The sequence below is a fragment of the Rattus norvegicus genome, chromosome 14, assembly GCF_036323735.1.
Source record: "Rattus norvegicus strain BN/NHsdMcwi chromosome 14, GRCr8, whole genome shotgun sequence".
NCBI classification, from domain to species: Eukaryota; Metazoa; Chordata; class Mammalia; order Rodentia; family Muridae; genus Rattus; species Rattus norvegicus.
Genome location: NC_086032.1, coordinates 28,753,893 through 28,764,663, shown reverse-complemented (window position 1 = coordinate 28,764,663; position 10,771 = coordinate 28,753,893).

Here is a 10,771-nt window from a genome sequence, read left to right as displayed (position 1 = left end):
AACTCAAAAATTTCTGTCATAAAATGATCTCAGTGAAAGTTGAAGAATCTGAAAAAACATACCATTTGTACACTGACAATCTAGCATACAAAATTTACTTACTGGTTTTGAAACATCATTTGATTTGATATTAGAGTTGTACTCACCCATTATTTAAAAATCATTAATATATATAACTGGTAAAATATATCTGTAGCATTGTTTATATTGTATGCAACTTGGAAACATGAGATAATAATCACTATGTACTTGTAGAATTGAGGAGAATGGTGGCAATTTACCCAAAGGCTGAGTTTATTTCCAATATGGGCACTTTTCCATTGTTTATTATTAGAGGAACATATCCTGTATTCTAGTTGTTATAACTATTTTACAAGAAATTTTAATAGATATGCATACACATCTCTGTCATAATTAGATATTTTCTTCAGTTCGGAAAAGTGAAAAGGAATGTTCTCTTTGATGTATTTGTTAGGTGCAGGAAGGAAGACCTACTCAAAATTTCAAATATAAAAAGGAACAAAATACAAATTTGAATTTAAGAATTTAGGTAGCATTCAGGAGAAGATATTTTAGTATATGTTATATATTCTTGTATGTCTGTTCAGTAACTAAAGTGTATATTCAGGTATAGACATAAAGTTTTCAAAACCTACTTTAAATAAGGGTTCTTAAATGATTTATCATTGCTTCTGCCCTACTACCCATCAGAGGTAGTGGGAAAAAAATCGGATGTGAACTTCTTTAGAAATATATCTTTGGAGCAAATCCAACCTTTGTTGCCAGGATATTGGCAGTTCAGTTTACAGAATTAGCAGCAACAGCTTGATCCTCTCACAAACACTGTTCAGAATCAGCAATGGCAGGTTCACCCAGAAAGACCTCAAGGCTCTTCCATTTGCCCTCAATCTATAGAAGTGGCAAGAATCTTACAAAACCACCAGAAGTGGCTTAGTATATTTTTTCACTATGAAGTTGTGACTAGTGATGGCCAGCAGAGAATGGTAAGGTGTACCAATATCATCCAGCATCATCAGCAAAGACCAGCAGCTAAGCCCACCGTAGACCAGTAAAGAATGCAAGACATACCAATATCATCCAGCATCACCCACTGTCCATTGGGTGACATTTATATCCTTGCCAAACATCACGTTCTCTCAAGCATCCACCTTAGCAAACTATCACATGCCCTTTTTCCTGGCAACCTCTAGAAAAAAGACCATGTGGCTGTTCTTAGCAAAATGTCCTCTCATAAGAGTTTTCAGAAAAATATCATATGTCACAACTGATTCTCCAAAGAAACAAATTTTTTTCACTTCATTCAGGTACTCAAAACAACATTGATAGTAAATATTTCTATAAATAAGCCAATTTTTCACATGATATTCTGGATATTAGTTATATACTACATATATGTATTTGAATAAGCCATCGATACAGATAATGGAATGACTATACATAAATGTAAATCAATGTGTACAACATTTATTAGCATACCTTGAGCTTACCTGTATTGATATCAGTTATTTAGGTATTTTTTAGGTATGTATTTTTCTGCTTTTTAGGGATTATTGTCTTAGTGGAAAATTGAGAGCTACATGTTTTATAATTGCTTTAAATTGTTAGAATGGGTCTTCTATCTTAGAAATATTATTCATTATAAAATTAATACTGGAAGTTGAGTGCATAATTTGACAAAACAGGTTATTGTATAAAAAACAATAAAAGTAAACAAATAAAGGACTATTTGCTTCCTGAAGTCAAATGCATGCTTCCTCTCAATACCACATTTTGTATTTACACTTGAATCTTGTACCTATGCTCAGGTTTACTATCCTGTGGAGAGAGAGGCATTATAAAAGTCTTTATGTCGCTTACATGCATAGGAAATCTTTGTACTGTTTTAAATTTTGTAACAAAAAGCTCCTCAGAAAATTACTTCAGTGATAATTTCATTGAAAAATTCAGTAAGCTGTTTAGCTGTGCTTTCCATAGAAACATTCAAGGCCTTTCATTCAACCTCTGCCCCTCACGCGTGATGAAGAAAATACTTAAAAAGCAATGAGTTTATTTATTATACATGATATCATCACATGAGAGACACAGGTCTTGTTCTTTACTGGTGTAGAAATAGTCTACCCACTTGAAATCCTGGGAAATACATTCACTTTTTTTTTAACTGCTTAGATCTACAGAAAAAAAAAAAAAACTCAAAACAGTTTACAGTTTTTTTTTTTGCCATTTTTACACTTTTATCTTCCGGTAGGCTACCTTTTGTCATTTGATGTTATATAATAACAACTCTGAGCCCCATAAGCCCCATCAATATTACCAAACCATACATTTGCTTTCTTGAACATTCATTGCCACATTTTCGGTTAACTGTTGTTGAATATGCTCATTTATGTGTATAAGCTTATACATTTCATTTTAAATTTAATTTTGTTTTGATTTATTTTTTATTACTAAAAAAATCCTTTATTATATGTCTTTTTTTCCCATCTTTATTAACTTGAGTATTTCTTATTTACATTTCGATTGTTATTTCCCTTCCCGGTTTCCAGGCCAACATCCCCCTAACTCCTCCCCTTCCCCTTCTATATGGGTGTTCCCCTCCCCATCCTACCCCCATTACCGCCCTCCCCCCAACAATCATGTTCACTGGGGATTCAGTCTTGGCAGGACCAAGGGCTTCCCCTTCCATTGGGCTCTTACTAGGCTACTCATTGCTACCTATGAGGTCAGAGTCCAGGATCAGTCCATGTATAGTCTTTAGGTAGTGGCTTAGTCCCTGGAAGATCTGGTTGGTTGGCATTGTTGTTCATATGGGGTTTCAAGCCCCTTCAAGCTCTTTCAGTCCTTTCTAAGATTCTTTCAACGAGGGTCCCGTTCTCAGTTCAGTGGTTTAATGATGGCATTCGCCTATGTATTTGCTATATTCTTGCTGTGTCTCTCAGGAGAGATCTACATCCGGTTCCTGTCAGCCTGCACTTCTTTGCTTCATCCATCTTATCTAGTTTGGTGGATGTATATGTATGGGCCACATTTGGGGCAGGCTCTGAATGGGTGTTCCTTCTGCCTCTGTTCTAAACTTTGCCTCCCTATTCCCTCCCAAGGGTATTCTTGTTCCCCTTTTAAAGAAGGAGTAAAGCATTCGCATTCTGGTCTTTTTTACTTTACATCCTATTCACTAACCCCCTTCAAGGCACTCCTTCCCACAATCCTTCTCTTACCTCCCCTCTAATTCTCCTCTGAGCAGGTCTGACCCCCACTTGGTATCCACCTCCCTAGTTGGCACTTCAAGTCTCTGCAAGCCTGGTTTCATCCTTTCCATCTAGACCAGATGAGGCAAGCCAGCTCGAAAAACATATCTCACAAGCAGGTAATAGCTTTGGGATTAGCTCTTGCTCTAGTCGTTCAGGACCTTTAAGAAGACCAAGTCGCACATCTGCTACATATGTGCAGGGAGGCCTAGGTCCAGCCCACGAATGTTCTTTGGTCTACAATATTATTTCTCTTGTTAATGATAACCTGTGCTTGGTTAGGCTGTCTATTAAAGAGATGTGTTGTATCAATAGTCTCCTTGATGATCATCAAGTTTTTGCCTGAAGCTTTTCTCTTCGTTCTTGACTTACTATAGTAAAGCAGATTTAAAAAAAAAAAAAGTAGACTTGCAATCAATTCATTACTAAACATTCTTTAATTTTATTTGTATACACTTTCCTTATTGAATGCTGACAAAATCATGAGGATTTTGATATTGTATGTCCCAGGCATGCTTTCTTTGCTCCATCGGTGTGATGTCTAACCTAGCACAGACTCGCACCCTTACAATTTGTGTTTCAAAATCAGTTCATGTGTAGAAAGTTGAAGCAAATTCCAGCAACTCGAAACAAAAACTTGCTGAGGTCAGACTTGCTGCATGACTCTGAATGTCTTTCTCCAGTCATATATATATATATATATATATACATATATATATATATATATACACATATATATGCACTGCATTTGTAGAATTATCAGAATTATTGACAATTATTTTTCTCAATACTCAGGTTACATCATGTAACTGTGTATTTAATTCACAATGACTGACCTTTTTTCCTGTCTTGCATATTTCCACATCTATTGTCAAAACCCTTCTTAAAATAGAGCCTCCCAATCTTACAAAAACAAACACACACACAAACAAATAAAAAAAGAAACAAAGATCCTGAGACTCCAACTGAGTAACCTTTCTGGTTAGCTACAGCTGGAATTGACTCCTATATACCTTTATTTCTCTCTCCCAAAGCAAATATGTTTTATAAACTTTAAACTTTATTCAAGTGTTACTTATTTAAGTTCTATAAAAACATTATGCTTAGTCTATGAATATTAGGCAGTGAATCAATGCTAATTAACTTAATGAGTAACGAAAAGTAAAACTTTTATCATTTCGTAAAGCCTTTTGTTTGGTTTGCATCTGATGCCAGTAATGAAGAAAACGAACAGTGAATCAAACATTTTGTATAATTTATACTAAAACTGTCATAGAGAAATTGGACAGAAATGAATACAAAGTTATGAGATCGTCTCAAGTATCATAAATGATGACATCATGGACAAGCCAATATATAAAGTTAAGTGGAACTGCAAGTTAATGTGGATCATGATTTTTAATAGACTGAGATATTTAATGTCTATTTGGGTCTCCATGTGAGTCTACAATGCAGTGTCTGACCATCTGTTCCCTTCTCACTTTATTCCTAGCTATCAATAGATTATAGCGAGGAGTTACTACTTCTATATGAATCTTAGCACAAAAGCTTTACATAATTAAAAATGATAGAACTGGGGCAGAATGCTAAACACAAACAGAAGGATAAAAAGACATCTGGCATAATTAACAGTGAATAACCAAGGTTTAACTAGCTTGGCTACAAAGAGCACTGAAAAAAAATCATGGGAAAAAAAAACCTGTTGAGAGATAATTCTGCTGATATCTAACTTAAAATGCTTCTTTTCAGTTGTATTTTTATTAATTGGGGCATTTCCATAAAATGGGGCATTTGGTTTTTAAATTTTGTCAGCCCCTGCTGTTTATTTCTCAGTTGAAGGCATAATCCTCTGAGTGTGACACTGAAATTGGCTTACACAGAGATGATTATAATGTATATTCAGAGAATTGTGACTTCAGGTGAGAAATAAGCCACAGGAACAGATGAACTCTTCGCTACAGAAAACCATTTTCATGTAAATATCCCCACTGTGATAGAGAGAGGAGGAGAGAGAATTACTAAACACAGAAAGCTTACAAAAATATTATTTCACATTGACTGGATTTCCATGTTTTATGCAGAAGAATCAATCATGAAGATTTTAGAAATGTATTCATATGTCCCTATAAATACCATCATAAAACTTCGCTAAGAGAAATGGCATCCACTTATATCTATTACTGGGTCAATCAGACTATTAGAAGACATACCAGGAATGTTGTTGTATGAAATATAACTACATGTAATTCTATAGATTAAAAATATAGACTTCAGAAAAAACCTTTAATTCAGAAAAAGCATAACTGATATATACATGAAACACACACACATGTATATTGTAGAATCCTGGTATATTTTAAGGAGGAGAAAACGACAAACAGAAGACTTACTCATCCAAGCAAAGTACAGTTGCATATGTTGTTCAAACTAAACCAAATTAAGACGATGAAAAATCTGTGGAGAATATAGCTCCATAATGACATAAATGAAAACCAAACTCTTTAAATTTGAAGATAAATTGTTATAGGGTATATTTGGATAAGATGCATGAACCCTTAATTTCTCCCGGACTCTCCCTTCTTCCCCATGGAGACAACTCCACTTCTTGCTTTTTTACTTTAGAAAATAAACAGACAAACAGAAAGCACGAATATCAGAAAAAAGATCAGAACATGCACCCAAATATATATATATACAGACATAAAATAGACAAAGTAAAAGGACATAATCAGAAATCATGGCATAAAGACAAAAAGACCAGTAAACAAAAATGTTAAACAGAAACTACATGAAACAAATAACATTCAAAACTATCATTGAGTTCATTTTGTTTTGGGAATCTTCTGCTGGACATGGGGTCTCTGTTTAAGTGTGATTATTAAACATACCCACTGGAGAACATTGATTTTTCCTTTGCAAGCAGATATCAACAGAAATATGCTATTGGTCATAAAAGGGAACGCATATCTACTTCCTCCTTATCAATACTTGGTCCCTGCATGGCTTAAAACTATGAAGGCCCTTGCACCCTAGTCTCTGAGAATTCATTTGTGCATTAGTCCTGTTATCTGTGGAAGACACTGTTTGTTCAATATCATTTATATCCTCTGGCTTTTACAATATTTCTACTTCTTCGACAATAATTCTCAGATCAATGAAGGCAGATGTTTGATATAGACATCCCAGTTAGGACTAGATGTTCCAAAGTCTTTCACATTGCATATTACAGAGTTGTGGATCTCAATGTTACTTTCCATTTACTAGAACATATTTCTCTGTTGTTTACTGAGCAAGACACTGATCTATGGATATAGATGAATGCTACTAGAAGATTTTTTGTAATATTTCTTTTGCATGAAAATGGTATTTGATTTTCACCTAGACCAAAAGTCAATCTGATCTCATGTTTTTGGACATTTGAACAGTATCAGACATGGATTCCACACCATGTACTTAAATCCTGTCAGAGAGTAGTTGGTTACTCTCACAATGTGCCTCTACTGCACTAGCTTACCATGCAGGGAGGTCAATGTTGCAAGTAGCAGGTATGTATAGCAAGGCGGAAGTGTACCTTCTAGAACTATGAACACTATTCAGTAAAGAAAGTTCTAGTTAGTCACCAGCTGGACTCTTATTTTAAATGAGATAAGGATGTATTTTTTTAGCATTAGGACATTATCATCCTAGGTCATTGCTTTTTAAAGAGCAAGCGAGAACTTTGGTCTGCACTGCTTGGGAGGACCCATGGGGCCTCATTGGGTAACTACTCCACTGATGTAATCAATTGCTGGGACTGGAGGTTTCACTTGGCTGAAAGATGTCTATTTGGGTTATTATTTACCAGATTATGTTTGATTCCACATCAATTTCTTTCATATACAAATATATTTTATGAATTTTCTTTAGTAATCAGAATCCTTGGAGACACTTCAACTGGCCCTTATTGTTAGTTGCCCCTTCCCATATTCCCTCCTTTACCCACTTGCTTGTCCTCTATTTTAATCATACCACCATAGTCTCTCCCTGTCTCTCCACAAAAATATATGTCCCCTTCCTTGAAGAATGAGTCCATCTATACTAACCCATTATTCTATATCATGCATCTGGGCATATAAGAGAGAATGAAATCTTGGTTACCTCAGGGTTTTTTTCCTAGTTCTATACATTTGTATGTACATACACACACACACACACACACACACACACACACACACACACACACATGCCTGTGCAATCTTCTAAATAAGACACTGATATCAGAGGCACAAATAGCAATTTATAAGTGGGACCTCATGGAATTGAAAAGCTGTATAGCAAGGAAACCATTTCTACAAAGGAGAAGGCTACAGAATTGTAAAAGGTCTTTACCAATTATACAATTGTTAGAAAGTTAATATAAAAAATAAAGATCAAGAAATCAAGAAAATATAACTAAGTACAGAATTAAGCAGAAAATTATCAAATGATGAAACACAAAGTTTGAGAAAAAATTTAAGGATTTTTTTTATTTATATTTATACTCCAGATTTTATTCCCCTCCCAGTCCACTGCACCCCCCCCAGGGTTCTACATCCCATACCTCCTCCCTGCATCCCTCTCACGCCCCCCCTTGACACAAGGATGTCCCTACCCCATCCACTCCACCAGACCTCTAAACTCCTGGGCCTCCAGTCACTTGAGGGTTAGGTGTACTTCTCTGACTGAACCCAGACCCAGGAGTCCTCTGCTGTGTATGTGTTTGAGTTCTCATCTCTGCTGGTGGATGCTGACTGCTTGGCAATCCAGTGTCTAAGAGATCTCAGGGGTCCAGGTTAATTGAACTGTTGATCCTCCTACAGGGTTGCCCTCTTCCTTAGCTTCCTCCAGTTTTCCCCTAATTCAACCAGAGGGGTCATCAGCTTCTGTTCATTGGTTGGGTGCACATATCTGCATCTGACTCTTTCAGTTGCCTGTTGGGTCTTTGGGAGAGCAGTCATGGTAAGTCTGTTTTTGTGAATGCCCCATAGCTTCAGTAATGGTGTCAGGTGTTTGAGCCTCCCCTTGACCTAGATCCCACTTTGGGTCTGTTGTTGGACCTTCTTTTCCTCAGGCACTTCTCCACTTCCATCCCTGCAATTCTTTCAGATAGGAAGAGTTATGGGTCAGAGCTTTGGATGTAGGATAGCAACCAGATCCATCACTTGATATCCTGTCTTTCTGCTGGATGTGGATTAAATAATTTCCCTCTCTCCACTGTAGGGCCTTTCATATAGTGTCCTGCCTTTGAGTTCTGAGAGTGTCTCACTTCCAAGATCTCTGGTACATTCTAGAGGGTCCTCCCAACCTCCTTCTTCCTGAGTTCGCCTATTTCCATTCTTTCTGCTGACCCTCAGGGCTTCAGAATCCTACTACCATTTAATACCAGAACATGTCCCCCTCTATCCCCATCCCCATCCTCTTTCCATACCGTGTTCCTCCCTCTTATGGCCCTTGTGCTTGCTTACTTCTCCCTCCCAAGGGGAACTGAGGCATCCTCACTTGGGCCCTTCAGCTTGTTGACTTTTTTTAATTCTATGGACTGTATCCTGGGTATTCTGTTCTGATTGGTATTCCATTGTGTAAATGAACCACATCTTTTGTATCCATTCTTCTGTTTAGGACATCTGGATTGCTCACAGCTTTTGGCTATCACAAACAAGGCTGCTATGAATATAGTAGAATATGTGCTCCTGTGGCATGGTGAGGCATCTTTGGAGTAGTCCTATTTTTAATTTCCTGAGAAACTTCCAAATTGACTTCAAGAGTGGTTGTACCAGTTTACAATTCCAGGAGGAGTGTTCCTCTTTCTCTGCATCATCACTAATGTGTGTTGTCACCCGCGGTTTTGATCTTAGCCATTCAAAATGGTGTAAGGCAGAATCTCAGGGTTGTTGATTTGCATTTCTCTGTTATCTCAGGATTTTTAACATTTCTTTAGGTGCTTCTTAGCCATTCAAGATTCCTCTATTATTGTAAAATGTTGGTTTAGTTCTCTACCCCATATTTTGATTGGGTTGTTTGGTTGGTTGGTTTTTCTTTTTCTTTTTTTCTTTTTTCTTTCTTTTTTTTTTTTTTTTGGTGGTATGCTTCATGAGTTCTTTATGTATTTTGGATATTGGCCATCTATCAGATGTGGTGTTATTTAAGATTTTTTCCCAATCTGTAGGATGGCGATTTGGCTTATTGATTATGTCCTTTGACTTACAGACACTTTCCAGTTTCATGAGGTCTCATTTATCAAGTCTTGATCTTAGATCTTGAGCCATTGGAGTTCTTTTTTAGGAAATTTCTGCCTGTACCAGTGAGTTCAAGGCTCTTTCCCATTTTCTCTTCTATTGGATTCAGTGTATCTGATTTCCTGTTGAGGCCCTTGATGCACTTGGACTTGAGCTTTGTGCATAGTGACAAATATGGCTCTATTTTCATTTTTTACATACAAATATCCAGTTAGACCAGCATCATTTATTGAAGATGCTTTCTTTTTAACATTGTATATTTTTGGCTTCTTTGTCAAAGATCAAGTGTGTGTATGAGTGTGTTTTTATTTGTGGGACTTCAATTCTTTTCATTGAGCAGCCTGTCTGTCTCTGTCCAATACAATGCACTTTTTATCACTGTTTCTCTGTAGTAGAGCTTGAGGTCAGGGATGGTGATTTCCCAGCTGTTCTTTTATTGTAAGAATTGTTTTCACTATTCTGGATTCTTTGCCTTTCCAGATGAATTTGAGAATTGCTTTTTCCATGACTTTGAAGAATTGTGTTGTGATTTTCATGGGGATTGCACTGAATCTGTAGATTGCCTTTGGTAGTATGGCCATTTTCATTATGTTCATTTTGCCAATTCATGAGCATGGGAGATCTCTTCATAATATTCACCATTCTTAGTCATCAGGGAAGTTTAATAGTTGTGTGTCGCTGGTAAAAAGTGCTTTTGTATGTTTGTAGATGTTGGAAAAGAGTAGAGATGAATCCTGTTTGCATCAAGGGGTGGGATACCCGGTGCATTAGAAACATGGTATGATGAAGGACTCTTGCTAATATGTTACAGTAAAACAAAGAATAGTCTGGAGATACAGGGATAAAGGGTTAGAGGAATCATGGATATCTGCCAAGTTATAGTTGTCCATGAATGTAGATAATGTAGAATGAAAACCTTCAAGCAGGTTGTTGGGGACTTATCAAGAGAATGGCATTTTCATGATAGAGAACAGGAAATGTTGTGTAAATCACCTAACTCAGTTCCTGACCACGTGACCACTGGGTGTCTCTGGGAGAAAATACTTCTACATATTTGTAAATGAGACAATGGAGAATGGGCTACAGGAAGGGCTGAGAGCAAGGAAGACAGCTGATTCTGTATCTATGTTCATTAGGGTCCTCAGGTAATAGAGGAAGGGTTAAGGAGGAGTAGCTACAAGAATATTGATGCAATTCTGGGTGTGAGACATTTATATTATTTGTCAGGTAGTACCAAAACCTATGACATACAAA